Source organism: Macaca thibetana, chromosome 1, assembly GCF_024542745.1.
Source record: "Macaca thibetana thibetana isolate TM-01 chromosome 1, ASM2454274v1, whole genome shotgun sequence".
NCBI classification, from domain to species: Eukaryota; Metazoa; Chordata; class Mammalia; order Primates; family Cercopithecidae; genus Macaca; species Macaca thibetana.
In genome coordinates, this window is record NC_065578.1 from 161766601 (window position 1) to 161783427 (window position 16827).

Sequence of the window (16827 nt, forward strand, 5' to 3'; positions counted from 1 at the left end):
TAGTTTGAAGGGTGTGAAAATGCTTAGGAAAGTTAGGTCATTACACACCTAATAATAATAGGGATAATTATTATTATAGTCTCCAAGAAGCTGGAAGAGGATACTCTTATCTCCAGGTGGGTGGGAAGGCCATTCATTAGCACGTTGATGACTGTAATAAAATCTCTGCTGTGTGGCCTGGTAATAAATTTTCATGAGGTTTTCATGACCACTATCTTATTTGATCTTACTTGCCCCCTGGAGCAGAGATAATCCTTTCTCACTTTGTGGATAAGGAAATTAAGAATCAGACAAGTTTAATATGTAACTTGCTCAAAATTGCAGATTGTGTAGTGTGGGAGCTGGGATCAGAGCTCAGGTCTGTGGGACCTGAAAACTGGTCCTGACACAGCTGCAGGAAGACACTGAAGGCACCATAGAAGAAGTAGGGCCAACATGAGGGAAAGGGAGCAAGAATGGGAATATGGGGTCCAGAGCAAAGGCTTGGGAGTTTTACTAACAAATCCTCTGCCAGGCGTGGTGGTTCACGCCTGTAATTCCAGCACTTTTGGAGGCCAAAGTGGGCAGATCACTTGAGGCCAGGAATTCGAGAGCAGCCTGTCCAACAAGGTGAAATCCCGTCTCTACTAAAAAATACAAAAAACTAGCCGGGCGAGGTGGCTGGCGCCTATAGTCCCAGCTACTCGGGAGGCTGAGGCAGGAGAATGGCGTAAACCCGGGAGGCGGAGCTTGCAGTGAGCCGAGATTGCGCCACTGCACTCCAGCCTGGGCGACAGAGCGAGACTCCGTCTCAAAAAAAAAAAAAAAAAAAAAAAAAAAAAAAAAAAAATTAGCCAGGCATGGTGGCGGGTGCCTGTAGTCCCAACTACTCATGAGGCTGAGGCAGGAGAATCACTTGAACTCCAGAGGCAGAGGTTGCAGAGAGCCAAGATAGCGCCACTGCACTCCAGTCTGGGCGACAGAGCGACACTCCATCTCGAAAACATAAAATAAAATAAAAATGATAATAAAATAAATCCTTATCCTGAGTGATTTGGAATGGTAGCTGGGCAATACTAGCATTTTGTTGAAAGTTAATTGTGGGCCAGTACTCCGTTAGGTGCATTGCATGATTTAGTAAATAATTCATATAATAAAGACAGAGAAGGAACAAGGATGGGAAAGGGGTTATCAAGATAGAAGATGGGAGCTGAGCTTTTTTTTGTGGGGGGCAAGGGCAGGAAGCAGGGTGCGAGGGCACCTTGATTAACAATGGGCCCCAGCAGCTTGGAAGGATCCAGAACAAATCCTGGCACATGTCTGGCCATTGTGGAGTGGAAGGAAGGTATCAAAACCTACCACTCCAGGAGATGGCCTGGAGTGTGAGCCTGGTTCCTCTGGCCTGGCCCAGATGAACCATGATCTGCCCCTCCCCCAAGCCACAACAGAAAGACAATAGTTCCAGCGACCCTCCTTGGGACAGGACAGATCGTGCCAGGCTGCCCAGCAGGACAAGGGGCCCTTGTGCAGGCCTCAGCCTCAGATCCTGCTCCACCCTCCCTGCATTGGGGGGTGGTCGGAAGTTCAGATCCTGGGGTGGGAGGGAGGCTGAGTCTTTCTACAGGGCTGGTGCTGGGGCCAGGGTCACTCAGAGGTCTCCAGGGAGCCAGGAGTGGGGCTGGGTAGCAAGTTTTGGGTTTCTGGAGTCTGGGGGAGGCAGGAGATTGGCTGCTCTTTGGTGGCTTCTGGTGGAACTTGAGGAGTGGCCTTCTTTGAACGGAAAGGAATAGAAGTTTCCAGGCCTTTCTCATTTGATCCTCACAACCCTGTGGGGTATAAATGCAAAAGATGATTACCCCTATTTTATAGATGAGAAAACAGAGGTTCAAAGAGAAGGAAGGCTTTACCTGAGGCCACCCAGGGAGTAAGAGGAAGCGCTGGCATTCACAGCAGCTGTGGGAGTGGGGATGGAGCATGTGTGGTGAATGTATTCAAGAGGCCAGAAGGCCATGAAAGAGTGGGTGCCAGGGTCCTATTTGCAGTAAAGGTCAGGGTCCTCCCATCACTCCACCTGTTCCGTCCCTTCCCACTGCCCCCCCACCCCCATGCCAGGGCCAGCCCCTGGGAGCTCAGGCCAAGCCTGCAACATTCCAGGGAAGGGAGGTGTGGCTCAGGCTGGAAGCTGGGTCAGGGGGCACAGTGGCCCAGCCAGACGGCCCAAATGTACTCAGCTTTTCCTTGAAATTCCACACACCCTGGGCGTTTGGCAGGAGCCCGGAATGCGCTTCATCTGAACAATTTGTCTTTCATGGTGCATTTGCATCAATTACCCCATTGTTCTTTCGTCTTTTCCTGGACCACTCTGGCGATCGAGGCGCGCCCTGCGTGTGCTGGGAGCTGCCGGATGTAGGGTGAGGGGAGGGTGGGGGCGCCCCCTGGTGGCCTAACCTGCATTCACCCACCCAGATGTCTGCCTGAGCTGCTTAAGGAGCAGTCAGATTCCATCCCCCAGGATGACTCATCCGACCCCAGCTCCCCACTCCCCATCCTGTTCCCAGGGTCCTTGTGTGGAGAGGGAGAGAAAGATTATGAGAGGCGTGATGGCACAACACAGGCAGGTCAGGCAGTTCATGAAAGGGAGGGTCCATGGGTCCAGGGCTTGGGATCAGCCCCCACACTGCCCCCAGCACCCGTGTAGCCTTAGGTGATTCAGCAACGTCTGTGGGCCTCAGGGAGTTGTTTGTGAAATAAGAAACAATAGAGTGCAATAGTGCTAAAATCCTGGGCGTGGAAGCTTCATATATGGGGTTTGAATCCTGGCTCTCCCATTTGCTGGCTGGTTGCAAGATATTTATCTTGATGAGCCTCAGTTTCTTGCTCTGTAGGACAATGAAAACAACACAATTGGTCCCTGTTATTTGTGGATTCCATATTTGCAACTGAGTGTACTTGCTAAAATTTATTTGTAACCCCCAAATCAATACTTGTGGAGCTGTGATCGCTGGCAGCTATATGGAGAGTCAAAAAATTTGAGACAAATAAGATGACAGTTTGGCTTCTCATTTCAGTTCTCATCCTGTAAGCAAGGATCCTTTTCTTGGTCTATTTAGTGCCTTTTTTTTTTTCATATCTGTGGTTTTTGTTGGTGATTTTACTGTTCAAAATTGCCACGAAGCATAGTGCTGAAGTGCTGTCTGGTGTTCCTTAGTGCAAGAAGGCTGTGATGTGCCTTATGGAGAAAATCGATGTCTTAGATAAGCTTTGTGCAGGTATGAGTTATAGTGTTGTTGGCTGTGAGTTCAATGTTAATGAACCAATAATAAATACTAAATATGATTTTTTTTTTTTTTTTTGAGAGAGGGCCTCACTCTGGTCACCCAGGCTGGAGTGAGCTGGTGCCATCACATCTCACTGCAGCCTTGACCTGTCGGGCTCAAGAGATCTTTCTACTTCAACCTCTTGAGTAGCTGGGACCACAGGTGCTCACCACCATGCCTGGCTAATTAAAAAAATTTTTTTTGTAGAGACGAGGTCTTCCTAGGCTGGTCTCAAACTTTTGAGTTCAAGGGATCCTCCTGCCTCACCTCGGCCTCCTGAAGTGCTGGGATTACAGGCAAGTGTCACAATGCCTAAATAAGGTGTCTTTAAACAGAAACACGTATAATACAAGGTTATAAATTGATTTTATTTATGTATGTATGTATACATGTATGTATGTATGTATGTATGTATGTATCTGAGACAGAATCTGCTCTGTCGCCCAGGCTGAAGTTCAGTGGGGCGATCTCAGCTCACTGTAACCTCCACCTCGCAGGTTCAATAGATTCTCATGCCTTAGCCTCCCAAGTAGCTGGGATTACAGGCGTGTGTCCCCATACCTGGCTAATTTTTGTATTTTTTAGTAGAGACAAAATTTGCTGGCCGGGCGCGGTGGCTCAAGCCTGTAATCCCAGCACTTTGGGAGGCCGAGACGGGCGGATCACGAGGTCAGGAGATCGAGACCATCCTGGCTAACACGGTGAAACCCCGTCTCTACTAAAAAATACAAAAAACTAGCCGGGTGAGGTGGCGGGCGCCTGTAGTCCCAGCTACTCGGGAGGCTGAGGCAGGAGAATGGCGTAAACCCGGGAGACGGAGCTTGCAGTGAGCTGAGATCCGGCCACTGCACTCCAGCCCGGGCGACAGAGTGAGACTCCATCTCAAAAAAAAAAAAAAAAAAAAAAAAAAAATTTGCTATGTTGGTCAGGCTGGTCTCAATCTCCTCAACTTAAGTGATCTGCCTGCCTTGGCCTCCCAAAGTGCTGGGATTACAGGTGTGAGCTACGGCACCTGGTCACAAACTAATTTTAAAAATTGATAAAAAACATTGTGACCACAGGCTTGCCCGAACATAATCCTGTATTTCCACTAGGAGCAATTGGTCAGTACTTGCTAATTCTGGGTTCCCAGAGACTTTATAGAATGTAACTAGCCAAATAACAAGAATCTACTGTACTTACAGCTTTTCTCCAAGGCTTGAATATGTCCAGTGTGGCATTGTAGCAATTGGAGTTACTACTGTTCCCTGGTGTATAAGCTTGTGTGTTGATTCTCCTGAAGCCCCTAAGCTTCATGTGGGGGTCATCTGCCTGAAGGTGGGATCCCTCTGCGAGTACACAGAGAAGCATCTCCAGTCTCGGCTTTGCAGCTCATGCCTGAAACTTCTACCATGAATACTTTATTCAATCAGTTTCATTAAAAGGCCAACATCTCTCTTGATGACTCACAAGACTCTCTTCATTGACATTATCTCATTTGGCCTTCACAACAATTGTGATGGTAGTGTCATTGTTTCCATTTATAGATGAGTCTGAAGTTCTGAGAGGATAAATAATCCGACCAAGGTCACCTGATTTGTTGATAGCTGTATTAGTCCCGTCCTCACACTGCTATAAAGAAATACCTGAGACTGGGTAACTTGTAAAGAAAAGAGGTTTAATTGGCTCATGGTTCCACAGGCTGTACAGGAAGCACGGCAGCATCTGCTTCTGGGGAGGCCTCAGGGAGCTTTTACTCACGGAGCAAAGCAAAGCGGGAACAGGCGTCCTACATGGCAGGAGCAGGAGGAAGAGAGAGAGGGGAGGTGCTACACACTTAAAAAACATTTTTTTTTGGAGACAGGGTCTCACTCTGTTGCCCACACTGGAGTGCAGTGGCACAATCTCGGCTCACTGCAACCTCTGCCCCCCAGGCTCAAGCGATTCTCCTGCCTCAGCCTCCCGAGTAGCTAGGAATATAGGCATATGCACCACACCCGACTCATTTTTGTATTTTTAGGAGAGATGGGGTTTCACTATCTTGGCCAGGCTGGTCTTGAACTCCTGACCTCAAATGATCCACCGGCCTCGGCCTCCCAAAGTGCTGGGATTACAGGTGTGAGCCACTGCGCCTGGCCTACACACTTTTAATTAACCAGATCTTGCGGTAACTCACTCACATCACTCATGCACTATCACGAGGATAGCACCAAGGAGATGGTGCTAAACCATTCGTGAGAAATCCACCCACACGATCCAACCACCTCCCACCAGGCCCCACCTCCAACACTGGAGATTACAATTTGACATGAGATTTGGGCAGAGACACACATCCAAACCATATTAGTGGCACAACAGTCAGAACGCTTCAAATTCCACTGTCTTTCCACCACCAGACTCTGTCCTGGTAAAACATAAATGCTCCAGGGGAGGTAAAAGCCAAGTCTTGTTACTTACACTTTAGTGTGAATGAGTGCATTGAGATCCCCAAGGAAATTGACTGAGATCAGGTGGGCGATATCTGATAAATGCGCCTCTGCCTCTACCCTGGGCCAGGGATCACAGCCGCTTACCTGAATCACCCTGACTCCTCCTACCTCCCTTTCTGCCTGCAGTCCCTGCCCCGCTATCAACACAGTTACCTTCCTAAAACTGAGGTTTGATTATCCTGCATCCCCTAAAATCAATCAGAGGATGCCCTTGCCTGTAGGGTAGGTCTACATCACTTAGCCGGGATTCAAAGTCTTTCCGATGACGTCAGCCTTCCTCTCTTGTCTCTCTTCCTACCAGCTCCCTATGCTGTGGCCACAAAGAGAGGTTGCAGGATCCCACCATGCCTCTGCTTTCTTCCCTTCAAACTTTTGTTTGCATAGCTCCCTCTGCCTTTCTCTACTATCTTAGTCAGCTGGGGCTGATAGAACAGAACACCATAGACCAGGTGGCTTAAACAACAATTTATTTCTCATAGTTCTGGAGGCTGGGAAGTCCAAGCTCAAGGTGCTGGCAGATTCTTTGTCTGGTGGGGGTTCTCTTTTTTGTTTGCAGATGGCTGTCTTCTTATTGTATCCTTACATAATCAAGAGAAAAATAATCTGCCTCATGTTTCTTCTCAAAAAGGCACTAATTCCATTCATGGGGGCTCTACCTTCATGACCTCATCACCTCCCAAAGGCCCCACCTCCTAACACCATCACATTGCAGGTGAGGATTTCAACATATGAACTTTAGAGGGAGGCTGGGCGGGGTGGCTCACGTCTGTAATCCCAGCACTTTGGGAACCTGAGGTGGGTGGATCACCTAAGGTCAGGAGTTCGAGGCCAGCCTGGGCAACATGGTGAAACCCCATCTCTACTAAAAATACAAACTTAGCTGGGCATGGTGGCAGGCTCCTGTAATCCCAGCTACTCAGGAGGCTGAGGCAGGAGAATCACTTGAACCCGGGAGGTGGAGGTTGCAGTGAGCCAAGATTGCACCATTGCATTCCAGCCTAGGTGACAAAAGCAAAACTCCATCTCAGAAAACAAACAAAAACAACAACAAAAACAAAACAAAACAAAACTATAGAGGGTCACAGTTTTAATGACTCTCACAGTTTCAGGGTCACAACATTCAGTCCATGGCACCTGCCTGTCCTCACACCCTCCTCCAGTCTGCCTGTTCAAATCCAATCTGTCCTTCTCAGAGCCTGATCTGCGGTGAGACCCACCATCCTCTTGAGCCTGCTGCTTCTTGCCCTTCTGCTCCTTCCCCTCTCTCAGGCTTCAGACGCCTGCACCAAGGTCACCCTCTGGGCTCTCTGGCCCTGGACAGCCATCAAATCCTTCCCTGGCCCTGAGTGTCTCTGTGGAACTAGGCCCTGCCTGCTTCAGTCCGTTCCTTCCCTCCCATGGGCTCTGGGCATGGGGAAGAGGGTTTGCAGGGGCACAGCTGGGAGAGAGGCTTCCAGATGTAGGGAGCAGGAATGAGACGAAGATGCTTGGAAAGCTGCTTTGGTGTGTGAGATCCAGAGGCAGAGAGAAGGCTGGGCATCATGAATGTAACTGCCTCTTTTACTTTTTATTTCCGATGGGGAAAGGGACTTTAGTTAAGATTTGAATGGTTTTTAAGTTGTTTTTGGTTTCCAGACATATATTTTATGTGCATCCCTGACTCAGAGGAGCCCTAAGACAGGTATGGGTGAGCGTGCTTCCCCATCCTTACCCTACCCAACCTGGCCCCCACTTTTCCTGCATTTTAGCAAACACCCTTACCTTTTCCTTCCCTGAGAAAGCCAAGGATTGGATGCGCTTAACCTCCTGATTCCATACAAATTCCTGGCTTCTCTCTATCCACACCTCTCTTCTCTCCTGCCTCAGGGATTGTGTTCCTTTTCCTCTTGAAGCCAGTCTGGCCACTGGTGCTTTTTTCTTTTCTCCTTTCTCTTTCAATTTTTTTTATTATGGCAAGTATGCTTAATAGAATTTGCCATATTAACCATGTTTGAGTGTAGAGTTTGGTGGTGGTAAGTACCTTCACATAAGTTGTGCAACCATCACCACTGTCCATCCACAGAACTCCTTTCATCTTGCAAAGCTGAAACTCTGTACCCATAAAGCAATAACTCCCCACGCCCCCTCCCCCAGTCCCTATTCTACTTTCTGCCTTACGAATTTGAGCACTCTAGGAATCTCCTATACATCATAGAGCTTTTTTTTTTTTTTTTTTTTTTTTTTGAGACTAAGTCTCATCTGCTTACTCAGGCTGGAGTGCAGTGGTGCGATCTTGGCTCACTGAAACCTCTGCCTCTTGGGTTCAAGTGATTCTCTTGCCTCAGCCTCCTGGGTAGCTGAGATTACAGGCATGCAATATCACGCCTGGCTAGTTTTTTTTTTTTGTTTTTTTTTTTTTTTTTTTGTATTTTTAGTAGAGACGGGGTTTCGCCATTTTGGTCAGGCTGGTCTCGAACTCCTGGCCTCAAGTGATTCGCCGGCCTCAGCCTCCCAAAGTGCTGGGATTACAGGCATGAGCCACCATACGAGGCCAGCATTTGTCTTTTTGTTACTGATTTATTTCACTTAGCATAATGTTTTCAAGGTTCACCTGTTTCATGGCATGTGTGAGAATTTCTTTCTTTTTTAAAGCTGAAAAATATTCCATTGTATGTATATATCATGTTTTGTTTATTCACTCACTTACTGGTTTTAGACAGGGTCTCTTTCTGTCGCCCAGGTGTACAGGTATTCCACTGTATGTATATATCACATGTTATTAATCCATTCATTTGTTGTTTTGGACAAGGTCTCACTCTGTCACTTAGGCTGGAGTGCAGTGGCACAATCATGGCTCACTGCAGCCTCAACCTCTCAGGCTCAAATGATCCTGCCTCAGCCTTCCTACTATTGTAGTCCCAGCTACTTGGGAGGCTGAGGCAGGAGCCACCATGCCTAGCTAATTTTTCTTTTTTATTTCTTGTAGAGGTGGGACCTCACTATGATGCCCAGGTTGGTCTTGAACTCCGGGGCTGAAGTGATCCTTCCACTTTGACCTCCCAAAGTGCTGGGATTACAGATGTGAGCCACTGTGCCCAGCCTCCATTCTTTTGTTGATGGACACTTGGGTTCCTTCTACCTTTTGGCTATTGTGAATAATGATGCTATGAACACAGGTGTACAAATATCTCTTCAAGATCCTGCTTTCAGTTCTTACACCCAGGAGTGGAATTGTTGGGTCTTATGGTAATTCTATTTTTAATATTTGAGGAACTGCCATAGTGTTTTTCACAGTGGCTATACCATTTTCTATTCCCAAAAACAGTGCACAAGTGCGCCAATCTCTCTATATCCTCACCAACACTTGTCATTTCCTGTGTATTTGATGGGAACCATCCTAATGAGTGTGAGGTGGAATGTGGTTTTGATTTGCATTGCCCCTATCAATTAGTGAAGTTGAGTTTCTTTTTGTGTGCTTATTGACTATTCATATATTTTCTCTGGAAAAACACGTGTTCAAGTCCTTTGACCATTTTTTAGTCTGGTTGGTTGTTTTTTTGTTGTTGAGTTGTAGTTCTCTATGTGTTCTGGATATTAACACCTTATCAGATATATGATTTGCAAGTATTTTGTTCCATACAGCAAGTTGCCTTTTCACTCTGTTGATAGTGTCTTTTAATGCACAAAAGTTTTAAATTTTTATGACGTTCAATTTGTCTGTTTTTGCTTTTGATGCCTGTGCCGTTTGTGTCGTATCCAAGAAGTCATTGCTAAATCCAATGTCTTAAAGTTTTGTCCTATGTTTTCTCCTAAGTGTTTTATAGTTTTAGCTGTTATATTTGGGTCTTTGGTCCATTGTGAGTTAATTTTTGCATATGGTGTTAGGTGAGGGTCCAACTTTATTCTTTTTCATGTGGATATCCATTTTTCCCAGCACCATTTGTTGAAAAGACTGTCTTTTTCCCACTGAAGGGTCCTGGCACTCTTGTCTAAAATCATTTGACCATATATGTGAGGGTTTGTTTCTGGACTTTCTATTCAATTCCATTGGTTGATATGTCTGTCTTAATGCCAGTACCACACTGTTTTGATGACTGTAGCTTTGTAGTTAAGTTTTGAAATCAGAAACTGTGAGACCTCCAGCTTTGCTGTTCTTTTTTACTATTGTTTTGGGTTTTAGGGTCCTTTGAGGTTCCACATAAATTTTAGGATGGGTTTTTCTACTTTTAAACAAGATGTTGTTGGGAGGCACTGATGGTTTCCACTGCTCTTCTCCACTGAGTTTCCCTTCTCTTATCTGTTCCTGTTAGCTCTTTCTCTGCAGGCACCTTCTCCTTGCTATAAACATGCTCACTTATTTGTCATCCTAACAACTATTCCTTTGACCCCGTGTCCATCTCAGATATTTGTTCTATTTATTTTTACATATTTTAAAATCCAACCTCCTTGAAAAAGAAGGTCACTCTCTCACTTCCTCACATATGCCCACATGCTTCTTTTTATTAGCTTATTTTAATTTTTATGAAGATAATGAATGGCCACAGTTTAGCAAGATGAAATAGTGCCAGATTTCTTATAATGAAAACAGCAGTTTCCTGTGCCCCACTTTCCCCAAAGGCAGCCACTTAATTTTTCTGATATTCCAATGTGTATTTCCAACAACAGCCTGATGGTGCTCTTTGTAGATTTTTCAGTTTAAATACTGTCTAGCTCATGCCTGTAATCCCAGCACTTTGGGAGGCTGAGGTGGGATCACCTGAGGCCAGGAGTTTGAGATCAGCCCGGCCAACACAGCAAAACCCCGTCTCTACTGAAAATACAAAAATTAGCTGGGTGTGGTGGTGGGCCCCTGCCGTCCCAGCTATTCAGGAGGCCGAGGCAGGAGAATTACTTGACCTGGGAGGCAGAGGTTGCAGTGAGCTGGGATCTCGCCACTGCACTCCAGCCTGGGTGACAGAGCGAGACTCCATCTTAAAAATAAATAAATAAATAAATAAATAAGTACTATCTAAACTGACTTCTGGTGACAGAAGGCAAGAACAGTGTTATAGCAAACCTCATCCCAGCCCCCATGCAAACCCCACCCCAGCCCCCATGCAAACCCATTCCCCATCCTCTCAATATGTTTAGTTTCATGTCAAGTTTGGGTTAAGTTAAAAATAGTTACATAAGTTTGATTAGATAGATTTTCTCACATCCCATGTAGTATATTATGATTAACCTTCCCTTTTAATAAGATTTTTGGTTTTCTCTGAAGTTAAGTTTTGCTGTGTTTTTATTTGCTTAGTTGTTTATGTATGTTTCATGACTAAATTAGCCTCTTTTTCCTCTTGGCCTAGAGGGCTCAGTAGATCCAAACCTGTGAGGAAGTTATGAGCATTCTTCTCTCTTCTTTCTTTTTTTCTTCCATACCCCTCGCCCCCAGTCTCCCGCGGTAATCTGTGCTAGTTACTTACTGGGCCTCATATACAGCTGTTAGTGAACCTGGAGCTTCCCCCTCCACTGTCCTGGGAATTCCCTTTGTCTCTTACCTACAGGATCCCAAATTCCCTGAACCCCTTGCCTGCCTTTTGGTGATTTGCTCCTTCGTTTTGGTGAAACTCAATCTCTAGTAGCTTCCTGAGAAAACAGGTAAGAGAATTTAGAAACTTTGCATATTTGAAAATATCTTTCTTCTTCTTTTTTTTTTTTTTTTTTTGAGACTGAGTCTCAGCCTGTTGCCCAGGCTGGAGTGCAGTGGCACGATCTCAGCTCACTGCAAGTTCTGCCTCCTGGTTCAAGTGATTCTTCTGCTTCAGCCTCCAGAGAAGCTGCGATTACAGGCATGTGCCACCACGCCTGGCTAATTTTTGTATTTTTGGTAGAGATGGGAGTTTTAACTTGTTGGCCAGGCTGGTCTTGAACTCCTGAGCTCAAGTGATCCACCTGCCTCAGCCTCTCAAAGTGCTGGGATCACAAACATGAGCCACCACTCCCGGCCAGAAAATATCTGTCTTCTACCTTGACAGTTAATTGATAATTTAGCCGGGCATACATAGAATTCTAGTTGAAAATTATTTTCTCTTAGAATTTTTGGGCCGGGTGCAGTGGCTCCCACCTGTAATCCCAGCACTTTGGGAGGCCAAGGTGGGCGTATCACTCGAGGTCAGGAGTTTGAGACCAGCCTGGCCAGCGTGGCAAAACCCCATCTCTATTAAAAATACAAAAATTAGCTGGACGTGGTGGCGCGTGCCTGTAATCCTTCCTACTCAGGAAGCTGAGGAAGGAGAACTGCTTGAACTCGGTAGGCAGAGGTTGCAACAGCCGATTGTTTCAGTGCACTCCAGCCTGGGTGACTACAGAGTGAGACTGTCTCAAAAAAAAAAAAAGAAAGATTTTTAAAGAGATTTTTCTATTGTATTCTAGTTTCCTGTGTTGCTCTTGAGAAGCCTAAAGCTATCCAACTTCAAATCTTTTGTATGTGACCCATTTTTCTCTTTGGAAGTTTCAAATGTCTTCTCTTTGTCTCCTGTGCCTTAGGTCTTTGTGATTAATAGAGCTGGGACTTGGTGAGCCCTAGCCTGTGGAACGCTGTGCGTTTAATTTCTTTGGTAACTATCTCCATTTCCAGCTCTTTGTTCTGTTTTTCTGGAGCTCCAAGCAGTAAAATATTGGACTTCCTGGATGATCCTTGGATTTTCTTATCTTTCTTGATCTGTTTTCCATCTCTTTTTTGTGCCTCTGGAATCTTTCTTCAACTTTATTTTCTAGCCCTTCCAATGAACATATTATTGTTGCTGACATATTCCTAATTATTAAGAGTTCCTTTCGTTTTCTGAATGTTCTTTTTTCCTTTTTTGTATGGATTATCTTCGCATTTCATGGATGCAATATTATCTCTCTGTCTTGGGAAATATTAATCATAGTTTTTTGATGTTTTGTTCTGTTCTTTGCATTGTATGTTTTGTAAACCGACAAGTGTCTGAGACAGATCTCAATTGATTTAGAAGTTTATTTTGCCCAGGTTGAGGACACACCTAGGATAAAGAAACACAAACCACGGTAGGATCTGTGGCCTATGCTTTTTTCCAGAGAGGGTTTTGAGGACTTTAGTATTATATTAATTATTAATAACATTAATAATATCACATTAATTAACTATATTAATAGTCCCTTCAGGACTCTGTCTCCCCTTGACTACTGTGACATCATGCTAATCTTATTCTAGCCCTGTCTCTTTTTCTCTCCTCTTCTGAGTTTCTTCCTCTGCCTCCCTTTAAAACACATCAATGACTGGGCGTGGTGGCTCGCACCTGTAATCCTAGCACTTTGGGAGGCCGAGGAGAGCAAATCACCTGAAGTCAGGAGTTTGAGACCAGCCTGGCCAACATGGTGAAACCCCATCTCTACTAAAAATACAAAAATTAGCCAGGCATGGTGGGTGCCTGTAGTCCTAGCTACTTGGGAGGCTGAGGCAGGATAATCGCTTGAACTGGGGAGGTGGAGGTTGCAGTGAGCTGAAAGTGCACCATTACACTCCAGCCTGGATGACAGAGTGAGACTCCGTCTCAAAAGAACAAAACAAAACAAAACAAAAAAAGAACACATCCATGCCCCTTGGGGCTTATTCTTAACCTTCGTCTCTTCCATAGCAAGAGTAAACTGGCTAGAGTTCCCCATACACCATGCTTTCTTAGGCCACTGTGCCGTGGCCGGGCTGCTCCTTGGGTCTGCAGTGCCCTTTTTCCTCGGTTGCCTGATGAACTCCTATACACCCTACAAAACCCGGCTGAGGGCTTACACCCTCTGCAAATCTTCTCTTGAGTCCTCTCTGAGAGAATTCATCACTACCTTCTCAGTATGACAGTAAAACGCATGCTATTGCACGTATTACAAATGTTTGGGGAGTTTGTATATGTTCATGTGGCCAACAAGGTAGGAAAAGCAGGCTTCCCTTCTGTCTGGATTTTAGACTGAGTCACAAAGAATTCACATTTATCAAGGTAGGTGGAGAGGATACCAGGGAGGGTATAGCAAGAGTGTACTTCACTCTAGGTTGAACCCCCGGAATTATTCTGAGGTGGCTGCACCTGGAGGTGAGAGTGAATATTTTGTTACAGGCTGTGAGATTCTTGGCTCCCTGGACTCCACAAGGCACCCTGGGAACCTCAATATCCTTCAATAGTGGAAAAGGGAATTTTCTTCATACCTTGGTCTGCTGAGGCATCAGGGACCGTCCACTCACTCCCTGCTCCACACCTCCCTCTAGGATCAGCCGCCTTCTCTCCAAGCTCTTTCTCTGCTTCTCAGTGTCACGGTTGGCCACGCCCAGAGAGGAGCGGGGCTACCGCAGCTGGTGTCCCTTTCTGGGATGAAGCATCTTGAAGTCTTTAGAGACACTTGTGTACAAACTACTGGTCAGGCCTCCTTCCCATGTGCGTCCTTGAATGGGTTCCAGAGGGTCTCTGAGTCCCCTGGAATTGGTGTGGAATAGCTTTTGGCTTTTCAAAATGACGTGTGTGAATGCTTTTGGATTGCAAAAGTTTTCAAAGGAAGCTTGGACCCCCTTCCAAAAATTAAGAACCACAGAACACTTAGATCCTCAAGGGAATTCTGGGATTACAGGGAAACCTCACTTTAAGAAAGATAGACAGGTCCAAAGCAGCTATGTTGGGGTTACAGTAACTGCGTTGCAAGATGCTTCTATCAGATGTACTGTGTTTGTTGCTCTCCAAGCGTTAGCCCTGAAATCCACCCAGATCACCTAGCTGTGAACAGGCACGCAGGGAAGGTTCAGGGAGTGATGAATAAGAGGCTGGGACTGGAAACACTTTTGATTGTTTATCACGTGGGTGGAGGGAGAGGGGAGGGTGGGAATGGGGAGGAGAGACATTCACATACGATCAGCCACTCTGAAAGTTTCACACCCAAGCGATCTCAGGCATATAGTCGGTCACAAACAAGTCACCCACATGTTCTTTCTCTTTCTCTCTTTGTTTCTCTGTCTCTCTCTCTACACACACACACACACACACGCACACGCACGCACGCACATGCACAAGCGCACACACACATTCGCCAAGGCTCACCAATGCTCCCTCTGGTGGCAAGAAGAAGAGCTTTATCTCTTTATTCCAGGAAGAGAAATACAGCTCCTGGGACTAGATCAGCCAACGCCAGAGTTTTCTCACATAACCCACACAGAGGACTGAAACAAAAATCATAGTTTTATAATGCCACTGTTTCATGCAGTGCCTTAGGGGCGTTTTATTAAATCACAAAATACCTGGAGCTCACTAGCAATGGCTGATCTTACACACAGTAACTTGGACGTTAAAAATTCTTGGGCTGGGCGCGGTGGCTCACGCCTGTAATCCCAGCACTTTGGGAGGCCAAGCCGGGCGGATCACGAGGTCAGGAGATCGAGACCATCCTGGTCAACCCAGTGAAACCCCGTCTGTACTCAAAATACAAAAAATTAGTCAGGCATGGTTGCGGGCGCCTGTAGTACCAGCTACTCGGGAGGCTGAGATTGGAGAATGGCGTGAACCTGGGAGGTGGAGTTTGCAGGGAGTCAAGATGGTGCCACTGCACTCCAGCCTGGGCGACAGAGCGAGATTCTGTCTCAAAAAAAAAAAAAAAATTATTGGTAGAATCCTGTTATTGGCTGCCATTGGACATAATTAAAAATCATACTTTATGTTTTCTTGATTATTTTACCTTTTATGTTATTTTGTAGAGGATAACGTGAATCAGGATAATAACAATAATAATCTGCTAGAAACATAGAATGTTCGTTCTCAGATTAATAATAAAGGGTGTAAAGTCAGGTCTCAAGATAGCAGCCCCAGGTCACCAACTTTCAATAAAACATTGATACCCGTGGCCAGGCGTAGTGGCTTACACTTGTAATCCCAATGCTTTGGATGGTCAAGGTGGGAAGATCACTTGAGCCTAGAAGTTTGTGACACCCTAAGCAACAGAGGGAGACCCAGGACCCCTTTACACCCTTTGTTAAGGACTCCAAAGACCTTTTGTTTAAGTCAGTTAAGTCTATCAATATTTTCCATATCAGAAATTAAAACTGAGAAAAAAGTTAAACATATATATGTTTGAGACAGAGTCTTGCTCTCTTGCCCAGGCTGGAGTGCAGTGGCGCAATCTTGGCTCACTGCAGCCCCTACTTCCTGGGTTCAAATGATTCTCGTGCTTCAGCCTTCCAAGTAGCTGGGATTTCAGGCATGTGCCACCACGCCTGGCTAATTTTTGCATTTTTAGTAGAGACAGGGGTTTCACCATGTTGGCCAGGCTGGTCTTGAACTCCTGAGCTTAAGTGATCCACCTGTCTCGACCTCTCAAAGTGCTGGGATTACAAGTGTGAGCCATTGCACCTCGCCTAAAATATATTAATTCATTTAATAATTATAATAAGTCCACTTTACATGTTAACTTAAACATTTTATCATATGTTATAAATAATGTAACAATATACATTATAATGTAAAAAATAAATAAAAATAAAATATTATTATTTATTATAAATAAAAGGTTTTGTGATAAAATTACAGAGCAGAAATACCTAGAGAGGAGTGGCATTTTATTACATTTTTACAAATCCTTTAAATTGTCTGGCTTAATAGAAAACAGGTGGATTCTCATATCTGCTTTGCAATCAATCTGTTTGTTAGAAATACAAAAAAAAAAATCTAGTCTTGCATAGACATGTAGTCAGAAAACAGATAAGTATTTTTTTTTTTTCAAGACAGATTCTCATTCTATTGCCCAGGCTGGAGTGCAATGGCATGATCTCAGCTCACTGCAACCTCCCCCTCCCTGGTTCAAGTGATTCTCCTGCCTCAGCCTCCTGAGTAGCTGGGATTAGAGGCACATGCCACTACACCCAGCTAATTTTTGTATTGTAGTAGAGACGGGTTTTACCATGTTGGCCAGGCTGGTCTCAAATTCCTGACCTCGTGATTCGCCCACCTCAACCTCCCAAAGTGCTGGGACTACAGGAGTGAGCCACTGTGCCTGGCTGAGAGAAGTATTTTAATAGCTTTTTCAGAGAAGTGTGGATATTCTTAGGTACTACATCAAAAGTCGGT

General features: G+C 45.3%; 1 protein-coding gene across 1 annotated transcript in view; it reads right to left on the bottom strand.

The window, feature by feature from the left end:
* LOC126955360 (uncharacterized) overlaps window positions 1–10813 on the bottom strand; it is a 98399-nt gene extending 87586 nt beyond the window's left edge. Inside the window, exon 1 of the mRNA XM_050791868.1 lies at window positions 10810–10813. The gene's annotated coding sequence lies outside the window, so the exon portion shown is untranslated. The remainder of the gene's footprint in view (window positions 1–10809) is intronic.
* Between the last annotated feature and the right edge of the window lie 6014 nt (window positions 10814–16827).